Below are 23,644 nucleotides of genomic sequence, written 5' to 3' on the forward strand. Positions count from 1 at the left end.
ACGATCTGTCTTAAGCTATTTGTGCACTAACAATAACTTTAACTGTTCATCCCATGATTTCTACTATTTGTAGGAAAAGAAAACAGTATCTGAAAAATCTGAACATAAAGACATGATAAAATAAGGAGATTGAATGTTGAAACCAAAAATATAGAACATCAGGAGATGCAATAAATACAAATGGGTTTCCAAACAAGAGCAGAAAAAACTAGTTAACGCAAAATTGAACTGAAAGATGTAAATAAATAAGCAAATTTCTCATTCAGAATCCATTTGGAGGCTGTATTTCTTGGCAAAGTTACTGCTTATTATTTTCACGTTTCTAGTTTCCCATCTCAGTTTGTCAGCCTACTGAAAGCTTGTTAAAATCTTATTTGCTTTTCCTGTTCTTTCAAAGTAGTTGTTCCTGCCTTAACTTTAATGTTAAATCTTGTGGAAGTATGGCAAAAGGGAAAAAAAAAATTCATGCAAATTGTCACTCAGTGGCCTGGCTTTATGGATATTTTATATATTGATCAGCTTATGTTTTATTCAGACATGATGGGGAAAAAATAGGAAATAAAAAGGAATCACTCTTAAATAGTAAATTGCAATGCTGATGCAAAATGTCTAAGGGTTTTCAGGAGAGACTGGCCAAAGTCTGAAAAGGGCACAGTTGCAGAAAAGAAATAATTTCTCCAAGGATATTCCATGGAGAACAAGAGACTGCTACACTAATTTCTTGTCTCCTTGTTTTGGAGAAGATAATCATATATTTTATCATTATTGTGTACAGCTAAGCACAGTGTTTAACAGATAGATATGTTATAAATAGGTGGGAAAGAAATATATGAATAAATAAATTGATGACCCCAAGTCACCCATTTAAAACAAATCTGTTCCATGGAGGTTCTAATGGTCAGAAATACTGGATGGTCCACATTTAAACCAAAAACCATTTGAATATAAATCCTATGCCCTTTGTTTTCGTTCAGTCACTCAGTCATGTCCAACTGTTTGCAACTGCATGGACCGCAGCACGCCAGGCTTCCCTGCCCTTCACCGTCTTCCAGAGCTTGCTCAAACTCATGTCCATTGAGTCAGTGAAGATATCTAACCATCTCATCCTCTGTCTACACCTTCTCCTCCTGCCTTCGATCTTTTCCCAGCATCAGGGTCTTTTCAAATGAGTCAGCTCTTTGCATCAGGTGGCCAAACTATTGGAGCTTCAGCATCCACCCTTCCAATGAATATTCAGGATTGAGTTCCTTTAGGATTGCGTTATCCCCTTAACCATTGTTCAACTTGATTTAGCAAGTCCTAACTGTGCGATCTTAGCCAAGTAATGTTTGTGAGCCTCCTTTTCTAGTATTGGAGTAGAATGAGATAATCTCAAAATATAGTTGTGAAGACAAGCAATAAACAATGCACTTACCACTGTGCCTGGTGCATAGTTAACATCACTGGGAATGATGTTGATAGAAGTAAAGGAGTTGTATTAAGTGTTTTCTTCTTTGTCAGCTACTTCTCCAACATTCCCTCTTTCTTACTTCCAACATTCTCCAGAGAATTTTTAAAACCATATCCATCTTTGGCTGCCTCTCACAATGCTGTTGCTTGCATCATGGAGGGCCATTAGCAGACCCTTAGTCAGGACTCTCACACTAGTCCCTGACTTCTACATGGAATTCAATGTGGCACTAGAGACTATAGAAAATCTGGTGCAGCCTGTCTGACCGTTACAACTGCAGATAAGAAATCTTAAAGGAATACCAGTACCTTCACATAGTGGCATGCATTAACTGTTTCTCTTTATTTAAGAGTCTTGATTTACTTTCATTAGCTAGCTATACCTTATAGCAGAAGGTGAAGACACATTCACTTACATGTTTTCCCCCTCCTCCCAAGTTTAAGTTTGATTCTGGACTTTAGCAGACCAAAGTCTGAGGACCTGTGTGTCAAAAACTACACAGAGCCTAGCTACACCTCACAAGAACCTCAAGACAATCTCTCACAATGATTTACCTATGCGATTAATCATTTATTTTTTCAGGAACATTTTATAGTGCCTCCTTCTAGACGATGCTATCCTGAACAGTAATCTGTATTGAAATTCTTGTGAGCTGGGCTCACTCTTCTCAAAGGAATGAGAGGAAATGGGTTTCTTCAAAATTAAGGTTGCCTCCGCCAACACCACCACCTCCCACCCAAGCCTGTTCCATTGGTGCTAAATATAATCTCTTACCAGGGTGTGCACTGCTTATCTGAAATTCAGACATGGCAAGTCTCTGGAGTCTATTCCTTTCTTGCCTTATTAATGAAAGGATTTTTATTTGTGCTCTCCGTTATTCCCAAAAGTACAACATAAAACAAGATGGGGAACCATGATTTATCTTCTATTTGATAAAAACATCTGCAGAATAAAATGAGCCTCTTGATGCCGGAATTGTCATCAATGATGACTTTGACAAAATGAGCAATACATAATTTGCTAGCTCCCTTGTGAAGCCGAAACAGATTGTCAAATAGAACACTGGAGGAGATGCATATGGGCTGAGTAGGCCAGTTTTGAATAGGAACACACACAGGTGGTGGCTTAGTAGTGGCTCTAAGAAGGAGGACTGCCCTAATTTGGAGGGTTATTTGCATTTGAAAATGCTTATTGCTCACTAGTGAGTATTCCCTATAGGAAAAGAGAATGAATGTATACTGCCAAAACTTGTATCTATTTCTCTTCTTTGGTAATATGGATAAACCAGACAGCCTAAGAAAGAAGAGAGTAAGTTACACTCAAACAAACTGTCCTGTTCAGTTCAATCGCTCAATCGTGTCCGACTCTGCAACTCCATGAATCACAGCATGCCAGGCCTCCCTGTCCATCACCAACTCCCGGAGTTCACTCAAACTCATGTCCATCGAGTCAGTGATGCCATCCAGCCATCTCATCCTCTGTCGTCCCCTTCTCCTCCTGCCCCCAATCCCTCCCAGCATCAGGGTCTTTTCCAATGAGTCAACTCTTCGCATGAGGTGGCCAAAGTATTGGAGTTTCAGCTTTAGCATCAGTCCTTCCGAAGAACACCCAGGGCTGATCTTCTTTAGAATGGACTGGTTGGATCTCCTTGCAGTCCAAGGGACTCTCAAGAGTCTTCTCCAACACCACACTTCAAAAGCATCAATTCTTCGGCACTCAGCCTTCTTCACAGTCCAACTCTCACATCCATGCATGACCACTGGAAAAACCATAGCCTTGACTAGCCAGACCTTTGTTGGCAAAGTAATGTCTCTGCTTTTGAATATACTATCTAGGTTGGTCATAACTTTCCTTCCAAGGAGTAGGTGTCTTAATTTCATGGCTGCAATCACCATCTGCAGTGATTTTGGAGCCCCCCAAAATAAAGCCTGACACTGTTTCCACTGTTTCCCCATCTATTTGCCATGAAGTGATGGGACCAGATGCCATGATATTTGTTTTCTGAATGTTGAGCTTTAAGCCAACTTTTTCACTCTCTTCTTTCACTGTCATCAAGAGGCTTTTTAGTTCCTCTTCACTTTCTGCCATAAGGGTGGTGTCATCTGCATATCTGAGGTTATTGATATTTCTCCCAGCAATCTTGATTCCAGCTTGTGCTTCTTCCAGCCCAGCGTTTCTCATGATGTACTCTGCATATAAGTAAAATAAGCAGTGTGACAATATATAGCCTTGACATATTCCTTTTCCTATTTGGAACCAGTCTGTTGTTCTATGTCCAGTTCTAACTGTTGCTTCCTGACCTGCATATAGGTTTCTCAAGAGGTAGGTCAGGCGGTCTGTAATAGTCCTGTAACTGTCCTGTAATAGTGAGCTTTACAGAATACAAATCAGTAGCATGAAAAAAACGCTTACAAAAATCAATTGCTTTATCATTAAAGGTGGACTTTCCATCAACACTAAGCATGGAAAGTGTGCTAATGGATGCATTTAGTATGTTTTTAAGAAATGGCAATCAAATGTTTTAATTAGCCTTTTTTTTTTAAATTTGAAAGTGAAAGTGTTAGTTGCTCAGTCATGTCCTACTCTTTGCAATTCCATGGACTGCCAGGCTCCTTTCTCCATGGAACTCTCCAGGCAAGAATACTGGATGCGGTAGCCATTCCATTCTCCAGGGTATCTTCCCAACTCATGATCAAATCTGCATCTCCTACGTTGAAGGTGGATTCTTTCCTGGTTGAGCCAATAGGCAAGTTTTATTCATTTTTAATTGGAAGATAATTGCTTTACAATATTGTGTTGGCTTCTGCCATACACCACCAAGAGTCAACCATAGGTATACATATGTCCCCTCCCTCTTGAACCTCCCTCTCACCTCCCACCCTATCCCACCTTTCTAGGTTGTCACAGAGCACAGGATTTGAGCCCTATTGCAGCATACAACAAATTCCTACTGATTATCTATTTTACAAAGAGTTGACTCATTGGAAAAGACTCTGATGCTGGGAGGGATTGAGGGCAGGAGGAGAAGGGGACGACAGAGGATGAGATGGCTGGATGGCATCACTGACGTGAGTCTGAGTGAACTCTGGGAGTTGGTGATGGACAGGGAGTCCTGGTGTGCTGCAATTCATGGGGTCTCATAGAGTCAGACAGGACTGAGCGACTGAACTGAACTGAATGTATATGTTTCAATGCTACTTTCTCAATGCATTCCACCCTCGCCTTCCTGATCTGTGTCCAGAAGTCTGCTTATGTCTGTGTCTCCTTTGATGCCCTACAAATAGGTTAATCAGTGCCATCTTTCTAGGTTCCATATATAGGCACTGAAAGTGAAAGTGAAAGTCACTCTGTTGTGTCCAACTCTTTGTGACCCCATGGATTACACAGTCCATGGAATTCTCCAGGCCAGAATACTGGAGTGGGTAGCCTTTCCCTTCTCCAGGAGATCTTTCCAACCTAGAGATCTAGCTCGGGTCTCTCACATTGCAGGTGGATTTTTTTTACCAGCTGAGCCACAAGAGAAGCCTAAGAATACTGTAGTGGGTAGCCTATCCCTACTCCAGGGGATCTTCCCAACTCAGGGATCGAACTCAGGTCTCTCACATTGCCGGTGGATTTTTTTACCAGCTGAGCCACAAGGGAAGCCTAAGAATACTGGAGTGGGTAGCCTATCCCTTCTCCAGTGGATCTTCCCAACCCAGGAATCGAACCAGGGTCTCCTGCATTGAGGGGGATTCTTTACCAACTGAGCTATGGGGCAACCTATTAACATACAATATTTGTTTTTCTCTTTCTGACTTACTTCACTCTGTATAATAGGCTCTAGGTTCATCCATTCTATTAGAACTGACTCAAATGCATTCCTTTTTGGGCTGAATAATATTCCATTGTATATATGTACCACAACTTCTTTATCCATTCATCTGTTGATGGACATATAGGTGGCTTCCATGTCCCAGTTATTGTAAATAGTGCTGCAGTGAACATTGGGGTACATGTATTTTTTTCAGTTCCGATTTCCTCAAGGTATGTGCCCGTAGTGGGATTGTTAAGTCATATGGTAGTTTTATTCCTAGTTTTTTAAGGAATCTCCATATTGTTCTCCATAGTGACTACATCAATTTACATTCCCACCAACAGTGCAAGAGGGTTTTATCAGTCTTTATACCTGAAAAATACAGCAGAAATCATGTAATTATTTTGTGTGAATTTCACAAGTGAATTCTAGATGCCAAGATAGATAATCAAAGATCTTATATCCTGAATATTTGGATCCATTACCTGGTAGATCCTGCCTCCACTAAAATTCCTGTTAAGTTCAGTTCTCCCCTCAAAAGAAAAAAAATAATTGATGTTTTGCCATCAGAGTTACGTCCTTTACTCAAAATATTGTGTCATTTTACAGTATATGTATTTCTAATAAACTTTTTTATTCTAGAATAAATGTAGATTTACAGAAAAGTTGTGAAGATAGTATGATGGTCCCATTTAGCCCACGATTAGTTCCTCCTGTCATTGACATTTTAGAATAGTATAGTACTTTTTTAGAATTAATGAATCAATATTGATACATTTTTATTTATTCCATACAGATTTTCTAAGTTTTTACCTATATGAAATATTTTTGTTCCAAGATATCATCCAGTACCCTGTATTAGGTTTAACAATCATGTTTCTTTAGGCTCCTCTTGGCTATAACAATTTCTCAGGTTTTCCTTGTTTTTAGTGGCCTTAACAGTTTTGAGGAGTATAGGTCTGATGTTTTGTAGAAGGTTCTTCACTTTGGGTTTGTCTTATGTCTTTCACAGGGTTAGACTGGGGATACGGGTTTTAGGGAGGAAGACCACAGAAGTGAAGTTTTATCTCATCCAGTTATATTGACAGCGTATGCTCTCAGTGTGACTTGTGTTGAAGTTAATTTTGGTCAGTTGGTCAGAGTAGTGTATGTTAGGTTTCTCCACTGTAAAATTATATTTTCTCTCTGTCTGTGCACTAGTCTTTAGAAGCAAGTCACTAGGACATCAGCTCATATTAAAGGAATTAAAAGATGGTTCAACTCCATCTATCTGAGACAGTATTATCTATATCACTTACTTGAAATTCTGCATGAGAGAATTTTATATGTAGTATTTTAATCTAATATTCTCTATATTTATTAGCATTTTACAGAGACACAGAATGAGAATAGTGTGTGTGTGTAGAGAGAGAGAGAGAGAGATTTTAAGGAATCAACTCATGCAATTATGGAGGCTGGCAAGACCAAAATTTGCCAGCCATGTAGGCTGGCAGGCTGGATACCCAGCAAAGATTTACAGCTAGAATCCAAAGGAAAGTTCTAGAATCCAAAGAAGTTCTGCCAGAAGAACTTCTCTGTTCTCAGGGGAAGTCAGTCTTTTTTCTATTAAGGCCTTAAACTGGTTGGATGAGGCCCGCTGACTTTATGGAGAGTAATCTGCTTTAATCACTTCTAATGATGTAAATATTAATCTCACCTAATATATTTATATAGGAAATTTTCAAATAGCATTTGACCAAATATCTGGTTACTAGCCAAGCTGACCCATAAAATTAGCCTTCCCATTATCTTAATTATTTTGTTGCTCAAAGAATTCAAAATTTGACCATTGGGAGCCCTTTTAGTGGTCTCCCATGACTCTTTGACATACCCATTTTTGTGGGGTACTTTTTCTTTTGGGAGGAAACTTCCTTACTTTCTGGCAATATAAGAAGCTCAGATTCATGTAGTTGTCTCCTCTTATTCATAGGGATACATTCCAAGACAGCCAGTGGATGCTCGAAACTGTAGACAGTACTAAACCCTATATATACTATGTTTTTTCCTACACAAGCATGCCAAAGATAAAGTTTAATTTATAAATTAGGCACAGTAATAGATTAACAAAAATTAACAATAAATGAAGTGAAGTGAAGTGTAAGTCGCTCAATCATGTCCAACTCTTTGAGACCCCATGGACTATAGAGTCCATGGAATTCTCCAGGCCAGAATACTGGAGTGGATAGCCTTTTCCTTCTCCAGGAGATCTTCCCAATTCAGGGATCAAACCCAGGTTGCCCACATTGCAGGCAGATCCTGTACCAGCTGAACCACAAGGGAAGCAACAATAAAATAGACATATGTAAAAATAAAATATCTTTTAAGAACCAGAAAAAAGCAAAAATGTAACAATTATAACAATATATTATATTAAAAGTTATGTGAATATGGTCTTTCTTATTATCTTACTGTACTGTACTCATCCTTCTTGGGATAATAGGAGATGATAAAATGTCCGTGTGATGAGATGAACTGCATTGTGACATAGAGTTAGGCTGCTACTGACTTTCTGATGATATTTCAGGAGGATCATCTGTTTCAGGTAAACCTAGGTTATCAGGTCATCACAATATTGATCATTGGAAGTCAGGAGTAGATTAAGTTGATGGTTGGGGATCCTGGGTGGGATGGAGCAGGATGGTAGAAAATTTCATCATGCTACCCAAAATGGCATTCAATTTAAAACTTATGAATTTATTTCTGGAATTTTCCATTTAATATTGTTGGACCACTGTTGATGATAAGTAACTGAAACCTCGGAAAGTGAAACTGCAGATAAAGGACAGAATATTGTGCTGTATTTTCTTTCCACATCCCTAAGTAAGCCATTTCTCTAAGCATTCTGAGAGAAAGAGAGAGAGAGGAGAGAGAATGCACTCTGATGTCTCTTCCTATAAAAACACAGATTTTGTCAGATTAGGGTCCCACTTAACCTTAATTACTCCTTAAAGACCCTGTCTCCTAAGACAGCCATACTGGGGGATTATGGCTTAAATACATAATTTTTTGTGTTGGGGAGCGGTAGGTGGAGAGTACAAACATTTAATTCACAGTATATCATTTTCTTTCTGCCTGAAGAACTTCTAACATTTTGTGCAAGATAGGTATGTTGAAGATACATTTAAGTTTTTATTAGTCTGAGAAAGTATTTCTCTTTTAAGTGATAATTGTTCTTAATATATACTAGATTGGTGATGTAGAAGCAGATGGTTTTTCCAATATTTTAAATATTTCATGCCACACTCTCCTTACTTGCATTGTTTTTGATTATTGTTCTGTAGCAATTATTATTTCTGTCCCTCTCTCTGGCTCAAGATTTCTCATTTTAATTTTTTCTTCAGTTTTAACATAAAATGACTAAATATAGTATTTTTGATGTCTATCCTCTTATGTACCCTTATCTTCATGGACTTGTGATTTGCTGTTTTTCATTCATTTTGGAAAGTTCTTGGTTTTCTTTTTCTATTCCAATGATGTATATAGTACACATTTTGGTAATTGTCCTTGAATGTTTTTTGTCTTTTTCAAATTCTTTGAGAAAAAAAAAAAAAAAGACTGAACTAAAGTTTGGGAATTTGCTACTGACCCATCTTCAAGTTCACAGATTCTTTCTTGGCCATGTCAAGTCTACTGATATATTTATCAAAAGTATTCTTTATTTCTGTTACACCATTTTTGATTCTTTCTTAGGATTTCTATCTTTCTACTTATGTTACCCATCTGTTCTTTCATATCTACTGCTTTTTTTCATTAGAACCCTTAACATGTTAGTTATAGTCCTTTTAGATACATTGTCTGATAATTCCTAAATCTGTTATATATGAATCTAATTCTCATCTTTTCTTTATCTCTTCATACTTATTGCTGTTTGACTGTTTGCTTTTGCTTTTTGACATGCCTTGTAATTATTTTCTTAAAAGCCAGACATATTGTATTGACTAATAGAAATTGAGGATTGACATTTAATATGTGTATATATGTCAATCTGGCTAAGAGTTGGGCTGTACTTAATGTTTATTTGTAGCTATAGATGCTAGAGGGTTTAAACTCCTCTAATATCTTTGCTATGTACTACTTTTCAGAGGAGTCTATATATACAGCTTCTCCAGGTAAAGACCATGGTTATTATAGGAGAGCCTAGTTTGTAAAATGGTAAAGTGAGGGGGAAGCAGAGTGTTCTATAATCTTCTGATTAATTTTCAGCCCTTTTTAATGGGCCTTTTCTTAGAGCTTTTTTTCAGGGTTTAAGAGTGTTTCTTCCTGTCAATTTTCTACCCCAAGCCCTCTATTTCCTTCCATAACTTCTGTGTTTCTAAACTATTTCGTTGAACACCGAACCCTCCAGACTGTGTTATCCTCCTTAAGTGAGACAAGAAGGCTGAAAGGGACTGAAATGGGAGGAATTTTATTCCCACAGCTGGGATTAGGCCCTGGCAAAGCTTTTCCCCAGAAGAGTAGACCTTTGTTATAAGAAAGATTCCAGGTATATTTCACAACAATTACACTTCCTTTCACTCTACCAGAGCCATGAGGTATAATTTTCCTGGACCTTTACAAGAACCTGGTGGAGTCACAGAGGTAAACTCAGAGCACTGTGCCCCACCTCTCCCAAGACTTTTGCCACCAGTTATTTCTCAATATCCTGCTAGTCTGTACTTAACCATAAGCAAATAATCGAAATTACCACTGAAGTGTTATTGCCAAATTACGGCTCCAAGACTTCTCTCCCAGATAAGTAGATGCAGGTCATATTTCTCTAGATGCACCTATCTAGAGATTTCAGGACGCTGATTTGTCCTGAGACCTAAATTCTCAGACTGGTCCAAGAAAAAAATCATTGATTTTCAAGTTGCCCCACTTTTCTTATTGTCAAGTTTGTGGTAACAACTTTCAATCACTTTATATGTTAGAACTGAAGATGGCAATCTATATATATTTAAAAATTCTACTTAACTTTGCATATATAATTGATGCTGGTCTTTTAAATTCGAATTTCTAAATATCCATGTCATAGAAGTTTTCTTTTGCCTTCTTCTTGTGTGTGTTTCCTTATCTAAAAATTGTTCTATCCCCAGCAATTAACGATGAGGAATTTTTGTTAATTTATTTCGTGTTCCTCCTCTACTACAAGTCATATCAACTCTCCATTAAAGACTGAAGATTAAAATACAGCAACTTTCAAATTTTCTTATGATATGATATCAAATAGTAAATTATCAACCAGAGCAGTTTATGACTCAAATATAACTCAAGGGATTGTTCATTAAGGGAACACAGAGTCTATAAGGGCCAAACTGAAATGACAGGGCAAGAATAGAGTCTTTAAAACTGCAGTGCATAAATTCTGGCTGTTGCTTTTTTTTCTTTTTCACTACTTCTAATTTTTTTTGCTGGTGCTTTATGGGTTTAGTAATTGAAAATTTAGAGTCTGAGCTAATGAATGTGTCAAAGCATGGGACAAAGTGCAACTTGGTGCTTCCTGACAGTAAATGTTTAATCCTCCTTCCTTAAGAGACTTCAGAAAACTCTAGTAATTGAGGAAGCAAGAATATCTAACCCTGGTGTACAACTTTTTATGAACACTGTGTAGTTCATGGGACACAAGGGATCTTTTAAAAACAGAGCATTGGTGTTCAGTAAGTTTACCCTTTGACAAATGATGGTTTTACTGTATACAATGCTCCCTACAAAACTTTTACTACTATTCACAAAAGAGTAATAAAACAAGAGACATCTTTTTTCCTGTTCTCTATTTATACATCTCTTTTGCCTCTGTAACTAAGCCTAATATTTACCTGAGGGAGGAAAAAAATTCTAGGGAGCTCTACGTAAGTTTGATGAAATAAGCAATGAGATAACCTTAGGCTTACCACTGAGCGACCAGGAACATCCCACCAGACCTGCATATTCTGCCAGTCCATATCTGGAGAACCACCAAAGAATTATCATGCACCCAACAGAAAGATCTATTTGTAAAGATGAAGGGGATATTTCCCATTTAATTATTTATGTTTCCCTGTGCCACTCTATTGGAAAGATATTCACTATGAATGCAGAGATGTGTATGTTCCTCCTCTTCACCCCAACACCCCTATGCCGTATACTCAAAAGGACACTTTTCCAGAGATGATATTATATGGAACTAACAATACACTCCATTAATTACTCTCTCTAAGGAGGAGACATGTGACGCATCTTACAGAATCAGCTCAAAAGTCAGAAAATCCAGAGCACTCATGATATATTTTCTCCTGACACAGCACATTAAAATCTGAAAGAAGAAGGCCATCTTATCATAAAGTCAGCAAAAAAGGAAAACAAAACAATGCTCCTGTTTGCACACCTCTGGTCATTTGGAAGATTATGCATTATGCTACAAATACCATTTTCTAAAGATCCAACATGGTGCAGAGCAGGAAGCATAGAATGGTTAATTAAAAACAAATTAAACCACTATGACTCCTTAATCCATGTGATCATCTAAGAGTTATTTAAGCTCTCTGTTCGTCAAAATTAAAATAATGCTTATCTTCAAAGGTTGTAGTAAGAACTTTTATGAGATGGTAAAAATAGAACACCTAGTAAAGGGGTTAGCAAAGAAAATAACAGCAAATGTTTGTTTCTTCTTGTTTGACAGTCTCTCAGTAGGTAAATGAGATCTAAAATATAACCATAGTGGCTTATTGCTTTAACACCTGGCAGGTTGGGAAATAGTCCCTAGAAATATCAACTATTTCATCCAGTCGACAATCTTTATGCTTCCTCTGATATAGCTTCTTTCTCCTTTTTTTTTTTTAAGGCCTTTCTTATAAGCACATTACAATATAGGTTTTAAATAAAAACTGATATCTTAGATGCCTAGGATTCTAGGTACAATGAATGGGCCAAAGCTAGACAACACCACTTTCTTGGCTAGACTGACTGGCTTACGATTAGGAAGGACATCCAACTGAGGAAAATCAGGGTCTCTCACTAGGACTTTTCAAATTGTTGCTGGGACGAGAGAAATAATTTCCTGTCTAAAGAGATATGAGTTTGGAATTTGAGTGGGGTAGTAATGTCCTCTGCCAGAGAAGAAAGCAAATTGCAATAGAAAGGAATGTGCTGACAAACAAAGGGAAGGGTCAGGTATTCTTATTCTGCTGTGACGCCCTAGAAAAATTGAGATATTCCTTTAAGAGTCAATTCAGATGTTGCCTCTGCCAGGAATTCTGCCGTGATACTGCCATGCTGGATGTAGGGCTCTACACTTTCTGTCTTCACATAGGATCCTGTGACTGCTTCCATGCTAACACTGATCACTTCAAAATGACTTTTCAGTTGCTGTGCCTGTCATCACCACTAGTCCCTAAGAGTGAAGAAAGCCTTGTTTTATCTTTAATACCCAGTACTTCTCTTGGTACTGAATGAATCCTAGTCTCTGGGACACAGACATATAATTCAATTTTAATGAACAGTTCTGATTTCAGTGAAGTTCTTTGTTGCCCAGCAGCCCACAGCTGTGCCACAGTATTTGAAATTTCATTTTCATGTGTCTTTGTGGTTGTTTTGATTGCTCTGATTGAGAATTGATGACTTAAATACATATATGACTTTATTTTAACACCTTTTGCTATCATCACAGGCAACTAGACATCTTTCAGCAAAATAATCCTGGTTGGGGGGTGGGGGGAGACAAACTAAAAAACAAACAAACAAAAAGCTCTTTCTGGGAAAGTACTCCTATTATTCTAGAAAATCCTCCCCATCTATACACAAATTCTTTCTCTTTAATTTTGCCAAAGTAAAAAACACACTTCTATCTGAATGTTTATCTCATTTTTAAAAGCTACCCTGTTTGTTTGTATTGATTATGAAAATACTTCAACCCACAAACAAAATATCATGTGTTAAATGTCAAAGTTTAAGAAAAGGAAAGCCACAATCTTTTCACATATTAGTTCAGGAGGGTTTGCTATTTATTTATTTATATTTTTGAATGTGCAAGCTTCTGAAATGAACAGAAATTAACCTAAAGTGAAATGATTTTCACACTCCCTGACTTTCCTCCAGGAAACAGTAATCAGAAGTCAAAGACTGATATGTCTCTAGGCAAGAAGCAGTTGAAAAATAAATGGGAAAATAAAAGATTGTTTTGGTTTATCCCGTCCAATGTTTTTACTAATTCACCTTTAGAAAGTCAGCACTGAGTTCTCAATACTTAACAAATGCCCTTCACAACTTGGGACTTTCTCTTAGATTCAGTTAGTGAAAAATGCCTTTTAAGCCAATTCATGTTCAATGTCACTGAGAGAAAATGCATGATTGACCTCTTTATTGCTCATCCAACCTCCAACAACAGGGCCAGTCCTAAGTTTGAAAACCAGGGAGGTTTGTGTTCAAATCCAGTTCTTACTAAATCCAAGGTGTGATCCTTAACAAGTCTCAGTGTTCCTAAACCTTAACTGTATGAAAACTGTGACTAAATGATACCAACATCACAATGTTTCTGAACTTCCATTTATTGGAAAATTGCAGCCAAGTGGCAAAGATCTCTCAAGGTTGTTGCATGGAAAAATTAGATTTGTGTATAAAGTATATTGTACAGCGCAGGACATACAGAAGATGCTTTTAAAAATGCTATGAAGGGGAACAACAACAAAGAGGATGTTGGCAAAGTAGGGGTAGAAGATGACTTCAATAGTCTTCTGAATATGTGATGTTTACATTGGTGTGCTTTTTGTTTCCTTGTGGGTTCTGTTTTGTTTTTTCTTTTTGACTGCAGTGCACAATATGCATGATCTTAGTTCCCCAACCAGGGATAGAACCTGTGTCCCCTGAAGTGGAAACACGGAGTCCTAACCATTGGGCTGCCAGGGAAGTCCCTGCATTGAAATGTTTTGAGGGTTGGTGTCTAGCCAGTGGAATTCATTCAGGGAAAAATCTTCTACGCAAGAAGGACATATGCAAAGGGCCTGGGGTAGGAATGAGCTTGGCTTTCAGGGAAATGAAAGGTAAGCATTGTAGCATGGATGGAACTTAGAGAGCAGATGGATTTTGGAATAAGATTAGTTTAGAGGTGGGAGATTAAAAAATAGGAAGCAATGGCAAGAGCTTAAATTGGATCCTAAGAGCAATGGGGAAGTCTTGAAATACACAAGCAGAAGAAAAACTTGCTCTGAGTAATCTGCTGTGTGTTGAAGTGACTACATGAGGGCAAGGATTGAGACAGGGATATCAGCCAAAAGGTTATCACAGTAGTGTGGTGGAAACTTATAGTAATTTTCACTAAGATCGTAGTCATGGAAATGACAGAGAAGGCAATGGCACCCCACTCCAGTACTCTTGCCTGGAAAATTCCATGGACGGAGGAGCCTGGAAGGCTGCAGTCCATGGGGTCACTGAGGGTCAGACATGACTGAGCGACTTCACTTTCACTTTTCACTTTCATGCACTGGAGAAGGAAATGGCAACCCACTCCAGTGTTCTTGCCTGGAGAATCCCAGGTACGGGGGACCCTGGTGGGCTGACGTCTATGGGGTTGCACAGAGTCGGACACAACTGAAGTGGCTCAGCAGCAGCAGCAGCAGCAGCAGCATGGAAATGAGGACTTTTGCAGTCATATCACACAGTTTCTCCCTACTAAAGTTATGATTAGGAATATCAAGACACTGCATCAAAGCACCTACACTCATAACTGGCTCACAGTATTCTCAAAATTCTGCCTCCTCTCAGTTCAGTTCAGTCGCTCAGTCATGTCCAACTCTTGGCGACCCCAAGGACTGCAATATGCCAGGCTTCCCTGACATAGTTGGTCTATTACCAACTCCTGGAGCTTACTCAAACTCATGTGCATTGAGTTAGTGATGCCATCCAGCCATCTCATCCTCTGTTGTCCCCTTCTCCTGCCTTCAATCTTTCCCAGCATCAGGGTCTTTTCCAATGAGTCAGTTCTTCACATCAGGTGGCCAAAGGATTGGAGTTTCAGCTTCATCATCAGTCCTTCCAATGAATATTCAGGACTGATTTTCTGTAGGATAGATTGGTTTGATCTCCCTGCTTTCCAAGGGACTCTTAAGAGTTTTCTCCAACATCACAGTTCAAAAGCATCAGTTCTTCGGCACTCAGCTTTCTTTGTAGCCCAAATCTCATATCCAAACTTGACTACTCAAAAAACCATAGTTTTGACTAGATGGACCTTTGTTGGCAAAGTAATGTCTCTGCTTTTTAATATGCTATCTAGGTTGGTCATAGTTTTTCTTCCAAAGAATAAGCATCTTTTAATTTCATGGCTGCATCATATTCTGCGGTGATTTTGGAGCCCCCCAAAATAAAGTCTGCCACTGTTTCCATTGCTTCCCCATCTATTTGCCATGAAGTGATGGGACCAGATGTCATGATCTTAGTTTTCTGAATGTTGAGCTTTAAGCCAACTTTTTCACTCTCCTTTTTCACTTTCATCAAGAGGCTCTTTAGTTCTTTGCTTTCTGCCATGAGGGTTGGTATCATCTGCATATCTGAGGTTATTGGTATTTCTCCTGGCAGTCTGATTCCAGCTTGTGCTTCATCCAGCCCAGCGTTTCTCATGATGTATTCTGCATGTAAGTTAAATAGGCAGGGTGATAATATACAGCCTTGATGTACTCCTTTCCTGATTTAGAAGCAGTCTGTTGTTCCATGTCCAGTTCTAACTGTTGCTTCCTGACCTGCATACAGATTTCTCAAGAGGCAGGTCAGGTGGTCTGGTATTCTCATCTCTTTCAAAATTTTCCACTGTTTATTGTGATTCACACAGACAAAGGATATGGCATAGTCAATAAAGCAGAAGTGAATGTTTTTCTGGAGCTCTCTTGCTTTTTTGATGATCCAGCGGATGTTGGCAATTTGATCTCTGGTTCCTCTACCTTTTTTAAATCCAGCTTGAACATCTGGAAGTTCATGGTTCACTACTGCTGAAGCCTGGCTTGGAGAATTTTGAACATTACTTTGCTAGCATTTGAGAGGAGTGCAATTGTGTGGTAGTTTGAACATTCTTTTGCATTGCCTTTCATTGGGATCGGAATGAAAACTGATGCTTTCTAGTCTTATGGCCACTGCTGAGTTTTCCAAATTTGCTGGCATATTGAATGCAACACTTTCATAGTATCATCTTTTAGGATTTGAAATAGCTCCACTGGAATCCCATCACCTCCACTAGCTTTGTTCATAATGATGCTTCCTAAGGCCCACTTGACTTCACATTCCAGGATGTCTGGCTCTAGGTGAGTGATTACACCATCATGGTTACCTGGGTCATGAAGACGTTTTTTGTATAGTTCTTCTGTATATTCCTGCCAGCTCTTCTTAATATCTTCTGCTTCTGTTAGGTCTATACCATTTCTGTCCTTTATCGAGCCCATCTTTGCATGAAATGTTCCCTTGGTATTTCTAATTTTCTTGAAGAAATCTCTGGTCTTTCTCATTCTATTGTTTTCTTCTATTTCTTTTCACTGATCACTGAGAAAGGCTTTGTTATCTCTCCTTGCTATTCTTTGGAACTCAGCATTCAAATGGGTATAACTTTCCTTTTTTCCTTTCCCTTTCACTTCCCTTTTCTCAACTATTTGTAAGACCTCCTCAGATAACCATTTTGCCTTTTTGCATTTCTTTTTCTTGGGGATGGTCTTGAGCACTGCTTCCTGTACAATGTCATGAACCTCTATCCATAGTTGTTCAGGCACTCTGTCTATCAGATCTAATCCATTGAATGTATTTGTCACTTCCACTGTATAATCATAAGGGATTTGATTTAGGTCATTCCTGAATGGTCTAGTGGTTTTCCCTACTTTCTTCCATTTAAGTCTGAATTTGGGAATAAGGAGTTCGTGATCTGAGCCACAGTCAGCTCCCGGTCTCGTTTTTGCTGACTGTAGAGAGCTTCTCCACCTACTTCCTCTACTCTCTATGTAATGTCTATGTCTCTATTCTCTCTTAGATTAAAACCTCCTGTGAAGTTGAGCATATGCGCTTAGTTGCTCAGTCATGCCTGACTCTTTGCAATCCCATGGATGGTAGCCAGGCAGGTTCCTCTGTCCATGGGATTCTCCAGGTGACAATACTGGAGTGGGTCGCCATTCCCTTCTCCAGGGGATCCTCCCGACCCAAGTGTTAAACCATGGTCTCCTGCACTGCAGGCTGATTCTTATTGGCTAAGCCACCAGGGTAGCCCCTGTGAAGCTGGGAGCTCCATCTCAAATCTGTCTCTCTTGCAAACACCCTCCATTCCTTCATTTCTGTCCTAAGAACAAACAAACAGTATTTGGGCAACTGTCAGAAAAATAGCCAAGAGAGATAAGTGATGAATGTCACCATGGGCAGTTTGCCAGCTTAACAATTCTCTCTGATTCTCTTCTCTTCTAGAATAGTGTTGAAGTTCCCTTCCTCTGAAATTTGAGGTGTCCTGACATCTTTCAGTATGCTACCCATACCAATGGTGCCTGAAAATTCTGCCTGATATCTGGTTTAGAAATAGTTTCTTTGAACCTCTCATCAGAATCAGAAGTGAGTTCTGGCTCTGGCATTACTGCTGGCCATAATTAGCTTAGTTAAACTGCCCCTGTGCATTCTGGCAGGCAGATCACCTACATCAGTACTGCTACCAGCTTAAGCTTGCTCTAGGGAGACATTGTGTGTGACAGACTTTATCTTCAGGGCAAACTGCCACTGAATACAGTTGCAGAATCCATCGCTCTGTTCAGTTCAGCTAAAACTGCATTTGATTGGTGGGCCAAGTGTCAGAATAATAAGGATACTAAATTGTAATCACATGGCACCATTTATCCAGGGGTCTCCGAGGACGTTGCAGGAGTTAGTTAATTCTGATGATGCCTCTGTGACCTAGGTAAGTGTTATTATCCCCATTTTACAGATGAGGAGACTGAGTAATGGAGAAATTAAGCAGCCTGCTCAAGGTTGCTCAACAGAGAGATGAAAACTGAAAAAACACCCCTGAGCTCACTGAGCCTCTGTCTGCCTTGTCAATTAAATACATCAGCTCATCATTACCTGCTGCTTCTTAGATGATCATGTTTTATTAATGTACAGTGTTAGCCAGCTGCCATATTTCACCCAAGAGGTGGCCACCTTTCAATCAAGGAGAGTATAATTCAGGTTTACCGCAACCATGATAGCAAATGCTAAGGGGAAGTTAAACTGCCTGTCTTCTGTTATATCACTCATTCGTTGCCCTTAACGACTTCTTGCTTAGGAAAAAAATCCGGTCAGAAACTTTTGATTGGCTGCTTTGCATCTAAAGATAATTGGGGGTAATTTTGGACAGAGGAGGGAACTAGCTGACAGTCATATTTCTCAATAAGGGAGGAAAAACTGCCTTGCTACTTAAAAAAAAAAAAAAAAAGGCAAACTCATTATTTTACTTCAACAACAATAGAAAAGTGACTGTAATAAACATGTGAAATGTTCCACGTAACAAGTCTGAAAGGAGGTAAGAAACTTTGAAAGCTGAAAAAGACTATCCAGGTAGAAATGTTTAAGCCCTCCCTTTGGTCAGGGTGTGATCCAATTTTTGTTCTTTGCAGGATTACAGAGTTAATGGAAAGGTGAAGGGCAGAGAAGCCAAGCCTGAGACAGATGTGAAGGAAGGGAAATTTGTTTTCAAGGCCCTGCCATGACCTTTTCTTGGTTTGCTTTCTTGCTTGGTAGCATGTGGCTGTGAGAACGTGGGGCTTAGGAATGGGAAAATACGTTGCCGCTTTTACTTGAGTCACCTTGAGCAAGATTTTTTTTAATTTTCAGACCCCTGTTTCCTCATCTGCAAATCTGGAATATAATCCACCTTGTAGGATTATAGAGAAGATAAAATGGATGGAATAGTGTGTGGGAGACTCTAGTCTGTGCTTAGCAAGTAATAGACGGTTAAGAAAAGGTGGACAATGCAACTATCGTTAGTAAGCTCTTTCTCTAATATAACTGCCTTCAAGACCCTCCAAACTTTCAAACTCCTCTGTAATATTCAATATGCTCCCTCCAGTCCAGCAAGAAGTGACTCTCCTCTATGCTGCTTCCTCTTCCTCCTACCTCCTCCCCCCTCCCCACAGCTTACTTACTCTTCAATCTAACCCTTGAATTCATTCACCTATCAGAATGAATAGGTTTCTTCCTCTCTTCCTCTCTTCCTGTCAGTTTCTTCCTCTGTTTGGTGAGAACCCTCCCTTCTGCCTACCTGATCACACATGATTAGCCTAAGAAACAAATGAATAAATAACTGTTAGCACTGTTAACTCTGGCATGCCATCAATTTTCAGTTTTCAAACATCACCCCTATTATTTCTTAAGGCTTCATAAGGGAAGAAATCTCATTTTAATTATTCACAGTAAGACATTAATGATAAAGAGGAAGTGGTTTATCCCTGCTAGGTAACACTGTTTTATTTTAATAGAGGCCTTTAGTGCCTTAATCCAAAATTGGAAATATTAGTGAAAGTTTCCAAAGCAGAGGAAAGAACATGGAGGGGATTTAATGGAATGAGGGAACTCCTAAAATTACCTTGCATGTGTTTTGCCTTTAAACAAGCATTTTTCATCCTGGCACATTTTATGTTTCTGCAAACATTTTGGACAGTACTTAAGGGTGATCTTGAGAGAGAAGCCGTAACAAAAAGGGGTTGATTATCTGGTCATCAAACAGCCAGTGTTCTATTTTCCTTTCTCCTGTCTCTGCTTCCAATACTGAGAAAGCTTCTTTGCTTGACAACCTCAATTTAAACTTTCTTCCCCCATGACTAAGAAGAATCTTCTGCTGCAAGTGTTAATTGTCCTGACAAGGATGCCTGTCTTCTTAATTTGAACAGCGGCTGTGCTAAATGATGCAAAATATACAAAGATCTACAGTTATGCCCCTCACCCCAATATGAAATGCTACTATGAAAAGGTCTTCAGCTTTTCACACAAAAATCCTTGCTAACTGTTTCAGTGGTGAAAAAGTAAGCCCAATACAAATACAAAATCCAAGTGCCAAAAAACTAATAAAATGATGAGAAGATCCTGGCACCAATTTTCAGAGCATGCAATAATTGGTGAAATATGCCAAGTCATATTCAGGAAGAACATTAGGCTGTTCCTATAAATGGGACCTACAGATCAGCTAAAGCAATAGAATCTAATTACTATTATTAATAACAGTAAGAGTATATTCATCTCTCCTATCAGCATGCAGGTATAATATTGACCTTTTCTTTCAAAGACAGCTCTAATGCTATTATTTACTACGCCAGGCATTTTATTCTGCAGTACTAGTCACAAAATGATTAACACAATGATGTCCCATGCTGCACTATCAAAATTCTTCTGAATTCCACTGGATGCAAGGATGGTCATGCCCTTCAGCTGAAGAGTGTCAGTGTCAATGCATTGAAAAAGAAAGGTAGAAAATAAGCACCAGCCTAGCTGAGATGATCAGGTAAACTAACAATGATTGATTAGGTAGAAGGTAACTCACATTTATCCATCTATCTGTCCATTCATCCATCCAAATCATCCTGCTCTACCACCATCTCCAGCAGCATGTGTTGAAGAACACCCATTGATGGTAGGATTCCCACCGAAGGTAAGGTATGGCAAAGAGAGTTTGTACTCAATACATCTCATATATTCTAATACATTTCTCATATCGGGGCAATAAGGCTTGTGTATGCCAATGAATTTTGAGAGAAAGTGACGTCTGTCACTTCCAGGGCAAGGCAATTAAGTACCAGTATGTCTCCTTTGTGTGAGTTGAACTGTGAAGAAAGCTGAGTGCCAAAGAATTGATGCTTTTGAGCTGTGGTGTTGGAGAAGACTTTTGAGAGTCCCTTGGACTGCAAGGAGATCCAACCAGTCCATCTTAAAGGAGATCAGTCCTGGGTGTTCATTGGAAGGACTGATGCTGAGGCTGAAGCTCCAATACTTTGGCCACCTCATGCAAAGAGTTGACTCATTGGAAAAGACTCTGATGCTGAGAGGGATTGGGGGCAGGAGGAGAAGGGGACGACAGAGGATGAGATGGCTGGATGGTGTCACTGACTCAATGGACGTGAGTCTGGGTGAACTCCAGGAGCTGGTGATGGACAGGGAGGCCTGGCATTCTGCGATTCATGGGGTCCCAAAGAGACAGACACGACTGAGTGACTGAACTGAACTGAACTGAACTGATGTCTCCTTTACCTCTCTCTTCTCTTGTTAGAACAATTTTGGAACTCATGTGTTGCAAATGGCATATCCACATGGTGGATGAAGATGAGCTAGCCTGCTTCAGTGTCAAAAGAAAGGAGGGAGACCCTTTTGTTGTATTAAGCCACTGGATTGTGAGACTATCTACAGGAGAAACTAGTGTTCATTTTCTTGATATATAAGATCCAAGCATTATCATAACATGTTAAATGACCCTGGGCACAAGTCTTGAGGCCAACTTTTTCACAAATAAAACAGAGCATCTTTATTGTTAGCATTCTGTAGTTTGCGATGAGTTTCTTGAGTATATTGGTGGAAAGGCATTCAATTTTTGGATTTAGTCTATAGCTTTCCCTTATTCTCCAGACAGAGTTTTTAAGCATAACTCTTTTATAATATTTACCCCATTGTATTGTATTTATTTATGCATCTCTCTGTTGTTGTTGTTGTTGTTTGCTTTTGATTGTTGCATAGAACAGTGAGCTCTTCTGGGGATGGGAATTGTCTTTTTTAATCACTTTATCACCAAGACCTGGAAAAATGCTTAGCAATCAATATTTTTTATTGTTGTTGAAATGTAATTATGAATTTATGAATCTTGGAAAGAAAGCTTGCAATAGCTTATCTGTCTCTTTCCTGTCACCACTAGGGGAAAATTGCCATATAGGGTATATAAGGAGTTTTAAAGAACAGACATGCATACACAGGAGGGAAAGAGGATGAGAGATAGAAAGAATGAGAAAGGAATTGAGAATACTAGGGAAGAGAACAGGAATAACTTATTGATGTCAAAGGGGACACAAAAAAATATGAGCTAGTTAAGCCAGATAACATAGTGATATGTCCAGGTCAGAGCACAGAGGCCATTGCTAGCAGAGCACCTAATCATTTTTGAAGGAGAAAATGAAATGTGACTGAGAATTGGGAGTTCAGAGATGGGATGATCAAATATCCAATATCTTTTCCTTTCAAACAGGGACATGCCATCACTGGGACTTCAAGGGAATGAAAATTCGAGGCCCGATGGCAGGGCCTCAACTCTCCAGATGTCTGGGGCCAAGAAATACAAGGCAGGGTGAATTGGTCAGGATGCTGGTGACACATTCAAACTTGTTTGACAAGTAGAACAAGACAGGAAGATATGACTAGATGCCAAGCGGAGTATCAAGCCTCTGGTATTGTCTCAACTAATATAATCAGGGAAGGAAAACATTCCTTTCTCTATATTGCTAAAAATGTCCAACCCAAAGTGGGAATCTGAAAAAAGCAACCACTACTCCTCAGCATGTCACTGGGGTCCTCAGAAGGCTATTTAGTATAACACTGGTTAGCAACTGGTCTTTGCCTGTTTGTTTTCTACCATTAAGGCAGGGAACCTCAGTTTTTAACCATGAAAGAGTCTTCCCTATTTCTGAAACTGGTTCTTGAAACACCATCCCCAATCTGGGGAAAGTGATAAAGCTAAGACAACACTAGCTGATGACCCCAATCTGCCTGACCCTTGATCAAATGCAACTCAAATGGGGGCTCAGGCAAGCCTGAACAAGGTGCCAGCTACATAGAAATACATCCAGGCCGGGGATTACATTGCAAGGTGCCAGAAAGCAAGCAATAAGCAAAAAACTCAAAGATCTAAAGAATAGTAGAAGCAAAGTATTTAGGGAGTATTGAGAGTCAAATGTAAGCCCTGAATCTCTAAAAGGTAGAAGCAAAAGCAAAGAATGAAGTCAAAGAGGACTTCCCTGGCAGTTCAGAGATTAAGACTCTGCCCTTCTAATGCAGGGGGCATGAGTTCGATCTCTGGTCAGGGAACTATGACCTTGCATGCTGTGCAGTGAAGCAAAAAATGAAATCAAAGATCAAGACACAGTTGGTCCTGGAATAAATGAGAGGAGATGAGAGTAAGGAAGAGGGAGAGGATGATGTTTCTGTGCCAGTGTTTTCCAGTATAGAAAGTGAAAAGTGCAAAGGGAAAGTGTCAGTTACTCATTTGTGTCCAGCTGTTTGTGACCCCATGGACTGTAGGTCACCAGGCTCCTCTGTCCATAGAGTTCTCCAGGCAAGAATACTGGAATGGGTAATGATTCCCTTCTCCAGGGGATCTTCCCAAACCAGGGAATGAACCCAGGGAGCCAGATTTTCTAGTATAGAAAAGTAGACTTCAAAGAGGGCTT

This window comes from Budorcas taxicolor, chromosome 6 (genome assembly GCF_023091745.1).
Source record: "Budorcas taxicolor isolate Tak-1 chromosome 6, Takin1.1, whole genome shotgun sequence".
Taxonomy (NCBI): domain Eukaryota; kingdom Metazoa; phylum Chordata; class Mammalia; order Artiodactyla; family Bovidae; genus Budorcas; species Budorcas taxicolor.